Source organism: Choloepus didactylus, chromosome 4 (genome assembly GCF_015220235.1).
Source record: "Choloepus didactylus isolate mChoDid1 chromosome 4, mChoDid1.pri, whole genome shotgun sequence".
Lineage (NCBI taxonomy): Eukaryota > Metazoa > Chordata > Mammalia > Pilosa > Megalonychidae > Choloepus > Choloepus didactylus.
In genome coordinates this window covers 65,434,338-65,451,582 of record NC_051310.1, presented here as the reverse complement: position 1 = coordinate 65,451,582, position 17,245 = coordinate 65,434,338, and the positions used below count along the sequence as shown (strand labels likewise).

Below are 17,245 nucleotides of genomic sequence, written 5' to 3'. Positions count from 1 at the left end.
TTTGAATTGATTTAGATTTGTTTGAACATCTCCAATTAATTCTTCTTTCAGCTCATTCAATTGATTTAGCAATAATTGCTTCAACTCCTGTATCTCAGTTGAACTATTAGTTTTTTCCTTTGGCTTCTCCATATTTTCATGCTTCCTAGTATGGCTCATTATCTTAAGCTGTTTAGGCATCTGACTTTCTTGATTAGTGTATTCTGGAGCTTGTTTTCACTCTTTTAGCTAAGATTTTCTTGTTGATTTGCTTTGTTCTCAAACCTTTGGTGTTTAGTTCAGCTTATTCTAGATGTTTAACTTAGATTTTGCTTAGTTGATCAGAGTTTTTCACCTCTTGTTTTTCTGTTTCTTGCCCTACATTTATGTAGCCTTTTTGTGTGGTGCTCTCCTCAGATATTGTCAGCCTCAGTCAGGTTTTCCTAGTCCAGAGGGGCCCAGGTCTCAAGAGGAGAGTATGGAGTTTCCTTGAAGACAAGACCCTCCTGTGAGGCCTTTACACCCTGTGCATTTCCTATGATGTCCAGAAGGTGGCACTTGCCAGCCTGCAGTTCCCCCACCATTGTAAGGAGGTGGGGAGCCTTTAGTTCTCCAGGTGACTCAACCCAATCTGGGACATAGCTGACTGAAGCTAGTTAATGAATTCCGAACCCTGGGATCTGAGCTCCCAAAAGTGCTGGGAAGTTAAGGTGTTTAGTGAAATTTCTCTGCCACCAGACTTATTGCTTTGTCTCTCAGAGCTATCTTACCTCTGCTCTTACCTGGGCCCAAATTACAAGCCTTTGAGGCTTTCTCTAGTAGGCTTCTTAGAGTAATTATTTAGAAAATGAGAAAAAATTAAAAAATTAAAGGAAGGTCCCTGTATGGACTATTTACAGTCCTTGCAGGTATAATGGGCTATTGAAATGCTAAAAGACTAGGAGTTGAGGGCAATTAAGGAGCAATCAAGAAAGCAGAGAAGCTGACTTTTCAGAAAAGAGCTCTCCCTCCCTGGATTTGTATATGTGTCTAATTCTGTTTGAGCCCTATCCTTCTCCATGTTATGTTCACCTGACTCCAAAAAGTCTCTGTTTTTATTTTGTTTTCTATTTTTTGGCTGTTTTGCTAGCCCTATCTCCTCTCCACTGGGCTGACTGCTCCCAGATTTTCTGGTGTCTGCTCTCAGTTTATCTATGGTTGCAGCTTTCATTCTCCCTCCTGGTTCCCAGCATGGATGGATCCTCTTCCCTTGGGATTATGCCTGGCATGGAGGGGCATGGGCTCCCTGGCTGTGAGAACTTACAGATTTAGCTGATCTCAGCTGTTCCACACATTCATGAGTGTTTTATGGAGTTTGTCAAATCTCAAATTCCTCTGTGGTGTATAGTCCATGCAGTTCCTGGCTTTCTACCAACTGCCCCAGGGGAGTAACCCTCAATCCTTTTTTTAAATTGTGAAATACACAAGACATAAAATTTACCATTGATGACATTTGGTACCTTAACCATGCCATTCTAACATTACTGCAGTCTACTTCCAGAACATTTTTATCTCCCCAATAGGAAACCCCATGCTTGTTAGCATGCACTCCCCATCACCCATTCCCCAGCCCCTGGCCACCATTATCTGATTTCTGTGTCAATGAATTTGCCTATTCTGGACCTTACACATATAAGTAATCACCCACTATGTGATCTTTCATGTCTGACTTCTTTCACTCAGTATGATGTTGTCAAGGTCCATTCAGACTTGGCAGGGATCAGGATGTCAGTATTTGCGTGGCTGATAGTCTCAGCTCTTTGGATGGGGGAGGACATGGGTGTGGTGAAGGGTCCATTCCCTCTCATTGGCCAGAGGTTCCCAGAAAGCAACAGGGCCAGCATTTTTGGCATCAGCCATGGGGCAGGGCTTGGTGTTGATTTTCCAGGCTTGCCCTCACAATGCTGAGAGATAGTGTTAGGAGCTGTGCTTTTGGGAGCTGAAATAGAAGCCCATTGAGGTCACATGGCTTGCCAGGGTCACAGAGCTTGGAGATGACAGAGCAAGGATAGGGACAGGATTCCTCCAGTGAAAAAGTGGCTCATTTTCTATACTGTTCAATGCCACTTGTTGGAACCCCTGGACCCCAAGTATCCTGAAAACTGAATACAGCAGTTTCCTTGACCTAGGACAACTGAGGTTTGACCTATTATCCTTATAATATCAGTTGATAACCCTAATCTATGCCCAAAAGTACCACCTCCCTGAGACTTGCTGAGATACTGTTATCTCTATTATCCTCCCCTCCTCTCTGTTGATTACTGTGCCAGTTTGAGTGTATTGTGTCCCCCAAATGCCATTATCTTTGTGGTCTTGTGTGGGGCAGAAATTTTGGTGCTGGTTAGATTTGCTTGGAATGTGCCCCACTCAGCTGTGGGAGATGATTCTGATGAGATGTTCCCATGGAGGCGTGGCCCCGCCCATTCAGGGTGGGCCTTGATCAGTGGAGCTATATAAATGAGCTGACTCAGAGAGGGGGAAAAGAGTGCAGCTGGGAGTGATGTTTTGAAGAGGCGCAAGCTTGCTAGAAAGGAACATCCTGGGAGAAAGCTGTTTTGAGGCCGGAGCTTTGGAGCAGATGCCAGCTGCCTTCCTAGCTAGCAGAGGTTTTCCGGACGCCATTGGCCATCCTCCGGTGAAGGTACCTGATTGCTGAGGTGTTACCTTGGATGCTTTGTGGCCTTAAGACTGTAACTGTGTAGTGAAATAAACCCCCATTTTATAAAAGCCTATCCATCTCTGGTGTTTTGCATTTTGCAGCATTAGCAAACTAGGACAATTACAAACAACCCCACCCTATGCTGCATGACCCAGTTTCCTGCCTTATGCTCTCATACCCATTGGAATGTTGAGCCCTTATAACCAGTTTATTTGGCCCCTGAAAGTGCAGACTATTTCCACATTGTGCTCTGAACTGGCCACCATTCAGAGCAGTTCCTGAATCCATTCAGAGAAGCTCCTGATTTCAGAGCAATGTGGCTTGACTTCCCCACCCTGTAGGTAAGCCCTATACTATAAGCTCATGTCTCAGAACATGTCCAGTTCCTTCTTTAGTCTTTGGCTACAAAAGCCCTTTTGGGCCATGACAATTGGCATGCCAGCCTGGAGACTAAGGAATCCACAGCCACTGATGACATGAGCTTAGGGAAGGGAAATGGGAAGTCCCTGGGTGGGATAATGGGGAGGCCTGTGACACTTAGGTAGGGAGGGATGGCTACCCTCTTAGATGAATGGGGTCTGCTAAGGCAGTATGGAGATGCATATGACTCCCTGGTTGGACTAATAGCCCTCCTGCTACAGACTGCAGGACTAATAGGATTTCATGAGAAAAAGGAAAGCCATCAGGCTGCTGCAGCAGTAGCCTGGCCATTCTTGGAGGCTGTGTGTGCAGTTACAGAAAAGGCCTTCATGGCTGATGCAGCAGTCTGCTGCTTAGAAGAGGAATTGAAGTTAGAAAGGGATATGCAATTAACCCAAGCTGAATTGAAAGACATTCTGAATAAAAGTATAGAAATACTGGCATGCCAGTACACTACAGTAAGAGGGCATAAGCTGCCCAAAGGGCAAGTTAGGCATTACCCTAGTTTCCCCTGACTGGAACCCTAAAGTGTGGGACCCTGTTGATTTCTCATCAAAAGATGAGCCCCTGTCTGTGAAATTAAAACTGAGGAAAGTAAGCATGTGCGTCCTCTGGTCCAACAAACGCTGCCCTCCCCCAGACGTACTGTGGCAATATATCAGTATAAATTACCAGGGTAATTTAATGGCCCTCTCTGGCCAGTGGAAAAAACTAATAGTACCTGGCAAATGACTATTAATTATATTGAACTTAATTTAATAACTTCTTTGCTTGCAGCTATGTCAAATATAGCTATCTTGTGGCAGGATTTGAGTACTCAATTAAGCCAATTTCACTTTGTGTTTAACCTTCTCAAAGCTTATTTTAGTATTTTAGGTCCCTCCAGCCAGACTGCATCCAACTTCATGTGGGAAAACCAACAATGGACACTTGCTGTGTTTCCACAAGGACATCTCCATAGTTCCACCATTTGCCATGGACTGGTAGCACAAGATTTAAAGAAAAGTTCACCCCCTATGTTTCAATCTAATGATGCTATCATGCTAATTAGCAATTCTTTTCAAGAACTAGAAATTACCACTAGCACAGTGGAGACTCATCTTGAAAGTCAAGGATGGGAAATAAATCAAAACAAATTACAGGAGCCTGGACATTCTATCAAGTTCTTGGGTATTGTCTAGTTGGGTAAAACTAAAGCTATTCCTTTAGCTGTTGTTAAAATACAGAGTTATCCTACACTGCTAACTCCTATACAATGAATAGCTTTTCCTGGTTTATTAGGTTATTGGAAACTGGTTATACTCTATTTAAAAATTTTTAAACTTTTGTACACCCTAATTAGAAAAGGAAAACCATGGGAATGGAATTTTCCACAGCAGCCTGTGTTCATAAAAGCACAAACACAGGCTTTTTTGGGGGGGGGTGAACCCTGATATATCCTGTGAATTGGATGTGGTCAGTGCCAATATTGGCTATGGGTGGGGCTTGTGGCAAAGGCAACAGACTAAATTTGTAACTATTAGATTCTGGTCCCAACTTTGGTAGGGCACAGAACCTCAGATACAGACTGTTGGAAAAGCAGTTGTGTGCAGCTTATAATGCTCTGTTACAAGAGGAAGGTTTAACTCAAAGTTACCCAGTGGCCACACTCATACAGGGGTGGACACAGGAGACTATAATTAAGCCCCATTCAGGGAGTGCTCAGCTAAGCGTACTGACAAAATGGGAAGCCTATGTCCTACAATGCTGAATTTTTAGCAATACCTCTGAGAGTGCAGAGATGTGTGAAATTTTAGAGCCAGCCAGGTGGAAGAGCAGCATGCCCTGCCTCCTGTTGATCACTATGAGGTGGCTTCTCCCATGCCCACCATTGATGGACAAGGGAGTATACCTGACTCTGCATGGTATACTGATGAATTGGTACTTGGACAACATGTACCTGGACAGCCATGACAGTCAAGCCAAGTACTGACGTCATCTGGTGGGAGACTGGAAATTTGCAAAGCAGCCAGTGGGCTGAGCTGTGGGCTGTACATATGGTAATTGCCTATGAACCAGGAGACACCTTGACTGCCCAGAGAATTGGGCCACATATCAAGGCCTAACAGTATGGATGGCCACATAGAAGCAGGAGCAATGGATGATGGTTGACAGCCCCTTTTGGAGGAAGGAACTATGGGAAGACATCTGGATAGCCTGCCAGAAATGTAAGATAATTGCTTTCCATATTTCTGCCCATAATGTTAACTCATTGCCAGGTTATGCAGAAGCAGATGCCCTAGCAAAATTCCACAACCTAACAGCAAGGATGCATGAGGTGACTGAATGGCTGCATCAGAAAACTGGGCACTGAGGGTAACAGACCCTGTGAAAGCTGGTGCAGCAGTTTCAGCTGCCTATCACCCAAATAGAGTTAAAAGGAGCAAAGGATACTATCCCTTCCTGCTCACTGCTATGGCCCAGAATGCTTCCTCATGGATTTGGACCCATCAGCGGAGACCAGATTCCTTTCACCTGTTGGCAAGTAGACTATATTGCCCCTTCCTCTGACCAAAGGGGCAAAATATACCTTCACCACTGTAGACACAGCTATAGGACTGCTGCTGGCCTTCCCAGGGGTCAAGGCCAACTAGTGAGCTATCATTTGCAACTTAAAAAATTAAGTGCCTTTTGTGGGATCCCCACACACATGGAGAGTGGTAGGGGGACACCATTCATTGGGCAATTAACCCAGGCCTGGGCTTCAGAAAATAATGTCCTTTGGACTTTTCTCTTGCCCTATAATCCCACAGCAACTGGGTTAATTGAAAGAATGAATGACTTTTTTAATAAATTTTATTTTGAGATAAACTCAAACTTACAGCAACAGTTGCAAAAACAGTACAAACCCCATACATAGAACACCAGCATACCCCGATCCCCCTCCCCTGATACCCCAATCCACCACCTGTAACATCCTGCCACACCACCGTTTCTTTCTTTATTTCCCTCCCTCCCTCCCTATCATCCATCATCTATTGCTCTGTCTTCTGAACATAGGAGAGCAAGTTGCACACATCCTTGAAAAAACAATATAATTCACATATACCTTTCCCATGAACAAGAACATTCTTTAATGCAATCCCATTAAATGCAGCTAAGAAGTTCAAGAAATTCAACATTGATACAAAGCTTACATTCTATATCTCCTTTTTTTTTTTTCCTTATGTCCCATCTGTGTCCCTTTGAGCCTCCTCTCCTCCATCCTCAGATCCCATCCAGGATCATTCTTGGCATTTAATTGTCATGTATTTAGACATTTTTTTTCAATTGTGGAAACATATATACAGCCTAAATCTTCCCATTCCAACCCCTCCCTAGCATTTCATTAGTGGGATTAATCACATTTAGAATGTTGCAATGCTATTACCTTCCCACCATCCCTTTCTAGAAGTTTCCCTTCACACCAAACAGATACCCTACACTCTTCTCTTAACTCCCCATTGCTCCTTCCCCTACTCTTGGAACCCCTACTCTACTTTCCATCTCTATGGTCATATTCTCTGATACTGTCTTTGTGGTTACCATGGGGCTTAAATTTAAAACCTTAAATCTATAACAATCTTGTTTTTCTTTGATACCAACTTAACTTCAATATGACACATAAACTATGTTCCTATACTCCCTCATTCCTGCACTTTTATGTAGTTCTAGTAAAAAATTACATATTTTACACTGAGTCCAAAGTCACTGATTTATCATTACAGTTTATGTATTTTAGATCCTGTAGGAAGTAAATAGTAGAGTTACAAATAAAAAATACAGTAGTATTGGTATTTATATTTACCATGTGATCTTTACTGGTACCCATTATTTCTTCCTGTAGTTTCAGTCAATTGTTTAGTGTCCCTTCCTTTCAGCCTGCTCAACTCCCTAAAGGGATAGTTCTGATAGGACTGATCTACTGGTGGTGAAGTCCCTCAGCTTTTTTCTATGTTGGTAGGGCTCCCTTTAGTATCTGAAGTAGAGTAGGTCTTTTATTAACAAAATCTCTCAGCATTTGTTTGTCTGTGAAAAATTTAAGCCCTCCCTCAAATTTGAAGGAGATTTTTGCTGGATAAAGTATTCTTGGTTGGAAATTTTTCTCTTTCAGAATTTTAAATATGCCACTGCCTTCTCACCCCCATGGTGGCCACTGAGTAGTCACTATTTAGTCTTATGTTGTTTCCTTTGTATGTGGTGAATTGCTTTTCTCTTGATGCTTTGAGAACTTGCTTCTTCTCTTCAGTATTTGACAGTCTGAACAGAATATGCCTTGGAGTGGGTTTATTTGCATTTATTCTATTTGGAGTTTGCTTGGCAGTTATGCTTTGTGTATTTATATTGTGTAGAAGGTTTGGGAAGCTTTCCCCAAAAATTTCTTTGAATACTCTTTCTAAACTTTACCCTTCTCTTCCCCTTCTGGGACACCAATGAGTCTTAAATTTGGACATTTTATTTTATCTATCATATCCTTGAGATCTATTTTGATTTTTAAAAATTTTCCCCATTCTTTCTTTTGTTCTTTCATTTTCTGTTCTGTGGTCCTCAAGGAGGCTGAGTTGTTGTTCAACTTCCTCTAACCTTGTATTATGAGTATCCAGAGTTTTTTTGAATTTGGCCAACAGTTTCTTTTATTTCCATAAGATCTTCTGTTTGTTTATTTACTCTTGCAATTTCTTCTTTATGCTCTTCTAGAGTCTTCTTTTTGTCCTTTATATCCTGTGCCATGCTCTTCTTCATGTCCTTTATAACCTGAGCCATGCTCTTGTTGCCTGTCTGTAATTCTTTGATTAATTGTGCCAAGTACTGTGTGTCTTCTGTTCTTTTGATTTGGGTGTTTTGGTTTGGGTTCTCCATATCATCTGGTTTTATCATATGCTGTAAGATTTTCTGTTGTTTTTGGCCTCTTGGCATTTGCTTTACTTGATCCATAATTTGACAGAACTGCAGCTTGATAGAGTACACTTTCTCTAACTAACCAGCAGATGGTGTCCATGAGTCACCTATTTCTCTCAAGTCAGTTCTCCCCTACTTTGTGGTGTGTGGCGGTGTGATTCTTGTGGGGTCCAATTGGTGAACCAAGTTTGGGTGTGTTGCTGGTGCTGTCTGCCCTGAATGTGGGGCATGTGTCTGTGTGGTTAGGCAGGAAGGGCAGCTTTAATAATCAAACCTCCCAGGTGTTCCCAGAGATTTAAGGCTGCTGCAGTAGCCTAAGCCTTCATTTCAGTCTTTCCACTGATTGTTTCTGCTGCTGACCCAGAAGTCCTTGGTATTTGTGTAGGGTCTCTGGGATTTCTGAGTGGTTCCCCCTTCCCAGCTGTGCTCTTCCAGGACCTCTACTGAGGGAGGGCTGTGCCACATCACAGGTGCACACTGGCCCACCAGGGAAGCCCTGGGTCACTGGGCTATGCTGGGGCACTCCCAGCCCACTTCAAAGATGTTGAATGGGATGAGTTAACTTCCCCCTTTTTGCACAGCTCCACCCTCTCAGCTCCAGGACAATCAGCTGTGGGTGTATTAAAGGCCACTGTCCATGGCTGATACTGTGGCTTATGTGTAGTGCTGTGGGAAAGATTCCCCATCACACTGGGTTTCTTGGTGTGGCTCTGGGCTTTGGGTCTGGATCCAGGCAGGAGCATTCCCCACCTGCTGGGGAGAGGCTGCAAGGAATGCAGTTTTTTTCCCCCTTTTGGCTCCCCTCTGCTCCTCTGGTATTGAGACAATCATCAGTGGGTGTGGGAAGGGGTATCCTCCATGCCAGACTCTGAGGCATTAGCCCAGCCCACTCCTGCTGTGCTTCACTGTGTGGCTCTCCCCATCATATCTGCAACCACTCCTGGGCTTTTTTTTGAAAGAACTAGTCCATCTCCAAATGCCAGCCCATTTCTCCACACCACAGCGTGGCCATTGGACTTTCAGCTGACTCACTCACTCATTTCAGAATGCAGGCTCCTGGTTTCACCAAATGCATTTTCCCTGTGGATTTAGCAGACCTTTTCTGGCTGATGCATCACTGGCAATGGTGTTCTGGGTCACTTTCTGGTTTTCATCTAGTATTTGTCACAGAGGTGTTTTTTTTTTTTGCTCTGTCTCACCTAGCTGTCATCTTAGGTTCTCCCTGAATGGCCTTTTAAAGGAACACTCAAAGGATGATAGAAACTCCTTACAACAATGGACTCTATGACAGTAACAGCATTAACTCCAGACTGAAAACAGCAGCTCCCAGTCCTGTGGAAATGGCAACTGCATGGCCCATGTAGTACTTACAAACTCAAATAAGGGGGGTCAGCTGCCCTGAAGCTGCAGTGAGGCAGCAATAATAATCTGCACTTCCTGTGCCACAAACACTAGAAATTGGGGGAAATAAGGTCAATTGGCTCTTGTTCTGGCCCATGCAGCCAACCTGGTTGAGAATCCTAAGCCCGTGGGGTATTATGCCAAAGGTTATTTGTATTCCCCATCTGGGGCCCCCATCCCCCAGGGAACTGTATGCATATCTGCAGCCCCAAACTAACTGTAGATCTGACCCTGATGGGCTCCCCACAGGGGGAGAAAGTAGGGAATTAAAAAAAACATTCACCTTGAAATCTTCTATCCACTAATGAAAACTCAGCTTATATATTTTTCCTACATGTGCTATTAATGCTTGTTAAAAAATTGTATATTACTGTTTCAATAATGAATTAACTAAAGTTTTTACTTAGCATTATTCTAACAGGTTTTCATTTTTGTCATAATTGTATGCTGTACAATGTCTGCTTGAAAACAGTTTCCAAAATTATTTTGGTAACTTAAGTATAAGAGGTAAAAAAATGTTTTGTATGAAAAGGAAAAGGAAAGTAGTTTTGTCCTAAAAAAACTGGATGGTTATAGAAAGTTTCAGGAACTTTGCAGAAGGGAAATCTATTTCTGTGGACAAAATTAGGAAATGGTAAAACAAAACAAAAAACTAGATATAGAATAAAGCAGACTGCCTGGTAGTTTTATCCATTAGCTATTTTGGCCCCAGATGTACCTGTGCTTTAATTAATATTCAGTGTTGTGTATGTACCTGATAACTCACACAATGTAACACAGGCTCTTGATCACATGCCAGATCATATACAGAATATTGAATATTTATCTGATAATACTTTGTCCAAATGGTTTAATTCTTTAACTTGGCCATGGTGTACTTGTTAATAGGATTACTTTCCATACATACTGGTTTACTTGTACTCTGCTCTTCACTGTATTGTGAATTATGGATGCAATATCTGCCCTATAGTCAATGCAAATCACTGCATGGGGGTGGACTGTGAGAGCCCCTGGCCCCCAAGTAACTTGAAAACTGCACACAGCAGTTTGCTTGACCTAGGACAGCTAGGGCTTGACCTATTCTCCTTGTAACATCAGTTGCTAACTGTAACCTATACCTAAAACTACCTCCTCCCTGAGACTCCCTGAGATACTGTTATCTCTACAATCTTCCCCTCCTTCTTGTTGACTACAACCAACCCCTCCCTACATTGCAGGACCCCATGCTTTGTTGTATGAATGTCAAGCTTTTATAACCAGCTTCTCCAGCCCCCCAAATTGCAGGCTATTTCCATATTGTGCTCAAAACACACCACCATTCAGAGCAGCTCCTGTGTCCATTCAGAGAAGCTCCTGATTTCAGGGCAATTTGATTTGACTTCCCCACCCTGTAGGTAAACCCTGTAAAAAAGCTCATGTCTCAGAATGTGTCTGGTGCTTTCTTTAGACCTTTGGCTATAAAAGTCCTCTTGGGCCATGACAGGGATGTACTAAGAAAATTGTGATTAATCTCTTGTGTATTCTAGGTTATTGAAGGTCCTTTTCTATTGAATTGCTAGTTCAATTCTTCCTAATTTGATAAAATTTTCCCAAAGGGGAGTTAACCATTATCATGAAAGCATGGGAGAGTTATCAGGTCATACTAAATCTTACTTGAAACCTTAATGTACATTGGAGAAAATTCTGTGTGCTTTGAATGTCCTAGCCCATTATTTCTCATAAAATATTACATAGGAGGTAGTCATAACTATTGTTAAAGATAGATATGAAATCTTAGGCAAACAGAGGATAAACAACATGACAAATTCTGACAATAAATTGCCACTCAGAGTCAGACTTGGGGAGTCTCACAGGATCAGTGATTATAAGCTTAAGTAATAGGTAGGTCCCCTTACTGTTCCCAATTCACAGAGTGGAAAATGAGAGTGTGAAAAGGCCAAGTTACTCCAAAACTCAAATGTGTGTATTAAATTCTCAACTTTCCAGCAGATTATCCTGCTTTAACTCCTGCAATGAAATCATTTTGCAAGAGTTAGTACACACCTTGTTCTCTTTTAACATTTGGAACTTGCATTTCATTTACCTCAGCTAATTTCCATTTTGAAAGATACTAACATCCTGGTTCTATGAGACATGGCACCCATCATTTGTTTGTTTGAGATGATGTTACCTGGGAATGGGGCCATGCAGAGCACCTGCACCATTCTGCATTCCCAAGAACAGTGAATAAGTGTACATATTTCTCTACATGCTTTCCAGTACTTGTAGTTTTCTGTTATTTGATAAAGGCCATTTTAGTAGGTGTGAAATGTTATTGTGTTATTTTATTGTGGTTTTAACTTGCATTTCCCTGCCAGCTAGTGCACTTAAAACTGGGTTCACTGTCCTTTTGTTGAGTTGTAGGATTTATTTACATATTCTGGATTTAAACTCTTATCTGATATGTGGTTTCCAAATGTTTTCTTCCTTTGAGTAGGCTGCCATTTTACTTTTTCTGTATTTTTGTCTACTTATTTTTGTTTTTATAAATGCTACATTTGACACATTTCTATTTTATTAAGGGCTATTTTAAGTCATAAATGGATATTTAATATTGTCAAATATCTTTTGTTTTTATGGAGAATTTTTCTCCTCTGAACTATTAAATGGCTAATTATATTAAAATAGTTCCCATGTCAATCACCCTGACATTTCTTGGATGAATTCCAGTTGGTCCTGTTATATTATTTATTTAACATACTTACAAATTTTATCTTCTAATATTTTATTTGATTTTTGCATCATTTTTATAAATGATATTAGAATAAATTTTCTTTTCCATATGTGTTATCATGGTCAGGTTTTAATATTGATATTATGCTGACATCAAATGCCCTAGAAAAGCACACATATAATCAGAATTAACTATTCCTGGAAGAAATGAAAACATTCACCTGTGAAACCATCTAGATTTGTCCATCATTTGGGGGTAGGTGTAGTGAACCAGAGGGAATTCTTCCTTAGGTAACACTCTAAAATTAGTCCATGGTTAATGTTTTAACATTTTTATTTCTTCTGCAGTAAGTTTAGGTAATTGATATTTTCCTGGAAGATCATTAGTTTTATTTCAGTTTACAAACATATCTGTACAAACTTTAGTCAAATGCTCTCTTGTGATTCTTTTAATTTTCTTTTTATTTTGGAATATCATCCCTTAGAATTTCTTCTTTTTTAAGCATTTTTATTGTAAAATATAACATATATACAGAAAAATGATAACTTTCAAAGTATGATTTAACAAGTAGTTATACAGCAAATTTCAAAAAATATTATTGGTTAAAGTTCCACAATTTTCATTACTTCCTTCTAGCTGTTCTAATACACTAGAAACTAATATATATATATAATGATTCAGTATTCATAACCCTTTGTTAAAACCTATCTTGTGTGTTGCTACTCCTCACTTTTGTTTGATCGCTGTCTCAATCTTCAGGGATATCTGGACAGTGGCCACACCAACCTTTTTGTTTTTTTTTTTTTTTTGGAAATCACAAAATTCTTTCTATTATTATAGCAAATACTTTAGATGGTATTTGACATAAAGAACTATTTCTTTAAAAAGGGTCAAATCTGTGAAGGTAAGATAGTCAGGATGAAGTCTTTCTTTAAAAAAAAAAAAGCACCACACACCAAACCAAACAAATTAAAGAAATAAACCACCAAAATATACATTTCATCTAATAGCAAAGTATAAAAATATAACTGACAGAATAAAAATATAGCTAAGTAATGGATTTAATAAACTTTGATTCTATGCACCTGAATTGTTGCTAATGGTCCTCTTTGTCCTTCCATTGTTATATATGTAGAACTGTTATGATAAATAATATAACAGTAGCCTCATAATACTAGGAGGTTAAAAGGAATTAGTGAAAAGTATTTGAATACTTTATAAATGCTACTAAAATGTTTACTTATTTCATTATATTTTTGTCTTGCTTTAGTGAAGGTGTCCTTTGAAATAAGACTCTAAATTTTTTTATTATTGTTTCAACAACTCTCAAATAGAGATGTTCATTTTCTTCCAAAGTGATAATCCCAGTTTATCAACTATTTGTGATTAAGACGGACAATAAATTCTAGAACAGTCCTACCTAAGGAAAACAGAGAGAACCACAGCACAAATGGTAAAGTTCCTAGACTTAATTCAATGAACTTGCAGACTAGACGATATAATATTTTGTTGCTCCAACACTTTTCAAGTATCATTTTGAAATCTTACTTTATCTCAAAGAAATAGAGGAATAGAAATGGGAGGGATTTTGTTTCTGTAAACATTTGCAGTGCCAGCTGCTTCTTAAATAGATTTTTGCTCTCTATTGCTCCCCTTAAGAGAGCTGCTCCAGTGTACAATAATTTCTTTCATATCCATGTTCAAATCCAAAAAGAAATCAACATTTTTCTGTGAAAAGACAGAAATTCCCAAGTAATGTGAAAGCCTTCTGTAATCAAAGGACTGTCCACATATTTCAAGTATGTAATCAGTCTCTATAGATTCTGATTAATTAAAAATGTCCTCTAGTTACTCACAGCTCATCAGATATGCTATTTACCTTTGGTAATTCACATTCTTCACTGGTATGATAACTGTGAAGGATGTCCTTGTAATGTCTTTCAGGTCCTCATACAAGGAACAGTCTCTTGGGAGTGAGCAAAGGGTAACACCTTTTCATTCAACAACATCTGAACTTGGAATTCTTTACAATTCTTAGCATTTTCAAAATGGTAAATCACAAATATCAAGTTTGAGGCATAGGGCACAATGTGACCACTCCGGAACATCCGATGCATTTGTTCCTTGTAATTGTAAGCTATTAGAGGCTCCTTATCTTTGAAGTAGCCCATGAGAGAAAGCAGTGGAAGAAGGATTTCTGTCTGACCAAACTGGAGGATGACTGAAGAAGAAATTGGCTGAGACCTTTGTTTCTGTTCAATTGCTTTGTCCAAGTGTTGAAGGATATCCTGAAATAGAGTGCAGCTGGATTGACTATTAATAGTATAGCTATATCCTCTTTTCCAGTATTGTTTCAGATCATTTAAATACTTTAATACCTTTGCATCGGCTATGTCAAAAATATTGCACCAAGGAGATTTAGCACCTTTAATTGCCAGGTCGAATGAACAGGTGAAAAAAGCTACCTGAATTAAGTCTGCATTTAAATCTCTTACTGGCACTTGCAAAGTAGCTTCAACTTTTTAAAAAATGTTCTGCATTTCTGGTCCAGTTTTGAAGGCTTCTACATCGTAAAGGGCCATAGCATTCCTTTCTACTTCAGTTAAAAACTTCTCACATTAGTTAATCTTTACTCCTTGGAAGTCCGCGCTCCTTTTCAGCGACGTCTGGTGGTGGTAGTGCTGCTGAAGCCTCTCCAGGAAAGCGGCGCCACAATCCACGCAGTAGTTCTTGGACCTGGTGACCAGCCGCAGGCGACCGTAGTTCTCACCGCTGAAGAGAGAAGGGAAGAGCGAGGCCAGACGCAGCACCAGCTGTCGCGTGTCCTGCCGGCCCTTCTCCACCAGCTGCCCGTCCATCCAGTCCGCCTACCACAGCGGCCAATCTGCCAGCGCGGCCTTCAGGTCGCGTCCGCTGGCAGCGCTGGCTCTGCTACCACCTGGCCCGCGGGCCTGTAGCAGCCCGTGTCGCTGTGGCAGCTTGCGAGTTTGTTTGGCCGTGGGGAGAGGGTGCCGTGACGGATGAAAGCGACAAGACGCACGGGGTTGCAAGTCCCCTTCAGCAGCCCCAGGTCCCGCCGTGGCGCCTCAGGGTCGGGCATCAGCCCCGAATTGGCATCCTCCTAGCGAGTCGTGGTGCCGAAGTAGGGACTGAGCACCCTAACCACTGGGTCTCCAGGCTCCAGCAGCAAGCAGCGCGCCAGCGCCTACAGCAGTGCCGCGCAGCGCTACGGAGGCCCCAGGAGGTGGCAGGGGCCACCAAGCATGATGTGGCATGGACCCCAGAGGGCGACAGGCCGGCTGCTCCACACTGTTTTTCATATTGAAAAGGTGTGTCAACATTATTGGGAAGGGGGTACAGCTGATTGATGTTTTTGAAGAAGCTGTTGCCTATGGGTTTTGGGACTTATCTGCCATAGGAACACACTGGAAGAAATAAGTTTCTGAAAAATAAACTTATGAAACATTTATAGAGTCTCAGATGGGGATCTGAGTATTCTTTAGGTTTTTAGGACTACTGTTGATTTGGGCTTGGTATATTGTGGTCATTTGGAATATCTATATATAACCTCCAGGATAGCCTCTTTACTCTGTTTGAACTCTCTTAGCCACTGAAACCTTATTTTGTTACATTTTCTTTCCCCCTTTTAGTCAAGAAGATATTCCCAATCCCATAATGCCAGGTCCAGGCTCATTCCTTGGAGTCATGTCCGATAACACCCAAGGAAACTCACTCCCCTAGGAGTCATGTATCACATAGAGGGGAAGGTAGTGAATTTATCTACAGAGTTGGGCTTAGAGAGAGAAAAGGCTCAAAAGAGGTTCTGAGCAACAAAAGACATTCTCTGGAACTTGCTCTTAGGTATAATTACCAGTAGGCTTAACCTACCCTTTTCAGAATTAATTTTCACAAGAGCAAGCCTCAAGATTGAGTGCTTGATTTATTAAGTAGAGGTCCCCAAATTTCACATAGCGTATATTCTGTCCAATATAAACAGTGTCTCACATTATCTTCACTTAGTTGTATATGATCATCACTTTCAATTTTAACCAGTTATCATAACCCAAAACACCTCAAAGCTCTTACCACCTCTCGATTACTTATCCCTAGTATTATGGGGGAACTAGTAAGGTATTCCTATTAAATACAGTCCATAGTATGCAATACATAGTTTTTTGTATTTCCCACTCTGTTGTTTACTCTTTGCACCAGACTCATACCTTAAAAGTAGATTGTGCAAGAATCTATTTATACTTGTAGTGATAATATGTGAGATGCATGCCCTTAAGCAAGCCCTTTCCATCGTGTTTGGCTTCAATACAGCACTAAAACTTATAATCCCATTAACAAACTATCATCACCTTTGTCCATTCCCATACCTTTATGCTCAACCTCATTAACAAGTCTGTATATATTAGGTAATCATTCATCCTTCTCTGGCTTCTATCTGTAGGTCCTCTCTATTCTACATTTTAAGGCTATGATTTTATATAATCTAGGGATTCATATTAGTGATATCATACAATATCTCTCCTTTAGTGTCTGACTTAATCCACTCAGCACTATATCTGCAAGGTTCATCCATGTTGCCACATACTTCAGGACCTCATTCCTTCTTAATGCTACATAATTTTCCATTGTATGTATATACCACATTTTGTTTATCTACTCACTGTTGAAGGACACTTGGACCGTGAATAATGCTACTATGAACATCACTGTGCAAATGTCTGTTTATGCCACTGCTTTCAAATCTTCTCGGTATATACCATGTAGCGGAATTCCTGGGTCATAGGGCAACTTGATATTTAGTTTTCTGAGGAACTACCAAACTGTCTTCCACAGTGGCTATACCATTATACATTCCCACCCCCAGTGGATAAATGTTCCAATTTCTCCACATCCTCTCCAGCATTTGTGGTTTCCTGTTTGTTTAATGGCAGCCATTTTTACTGTTATGACATATCTCATTGTGGTTTTGATTTGCATTTCCCTAAAAGCTACTGAAGATGGACATTTTTTCATGTGTGATTTAGCCACTTGTATTTCATCTTTGGAAAAGTGTGTTTTCATATCATTTGCCCATTTTATAATTGGGCTATTTGTACTATTGTCAT

General features: G+C 40.8%; 1 pseudogene; it reads right to left on the bottom strand.

The window, feature by feature from the left end:
• Positions 1–13,980: 13,980 nt before the first annotated feature.
• LOC119532669 lies at positions 13,981–16,921 on the bottom strand (annotated as a pseudogene).
• Positions 16,922–17,245: the final 324 nt, after the last annotated feature.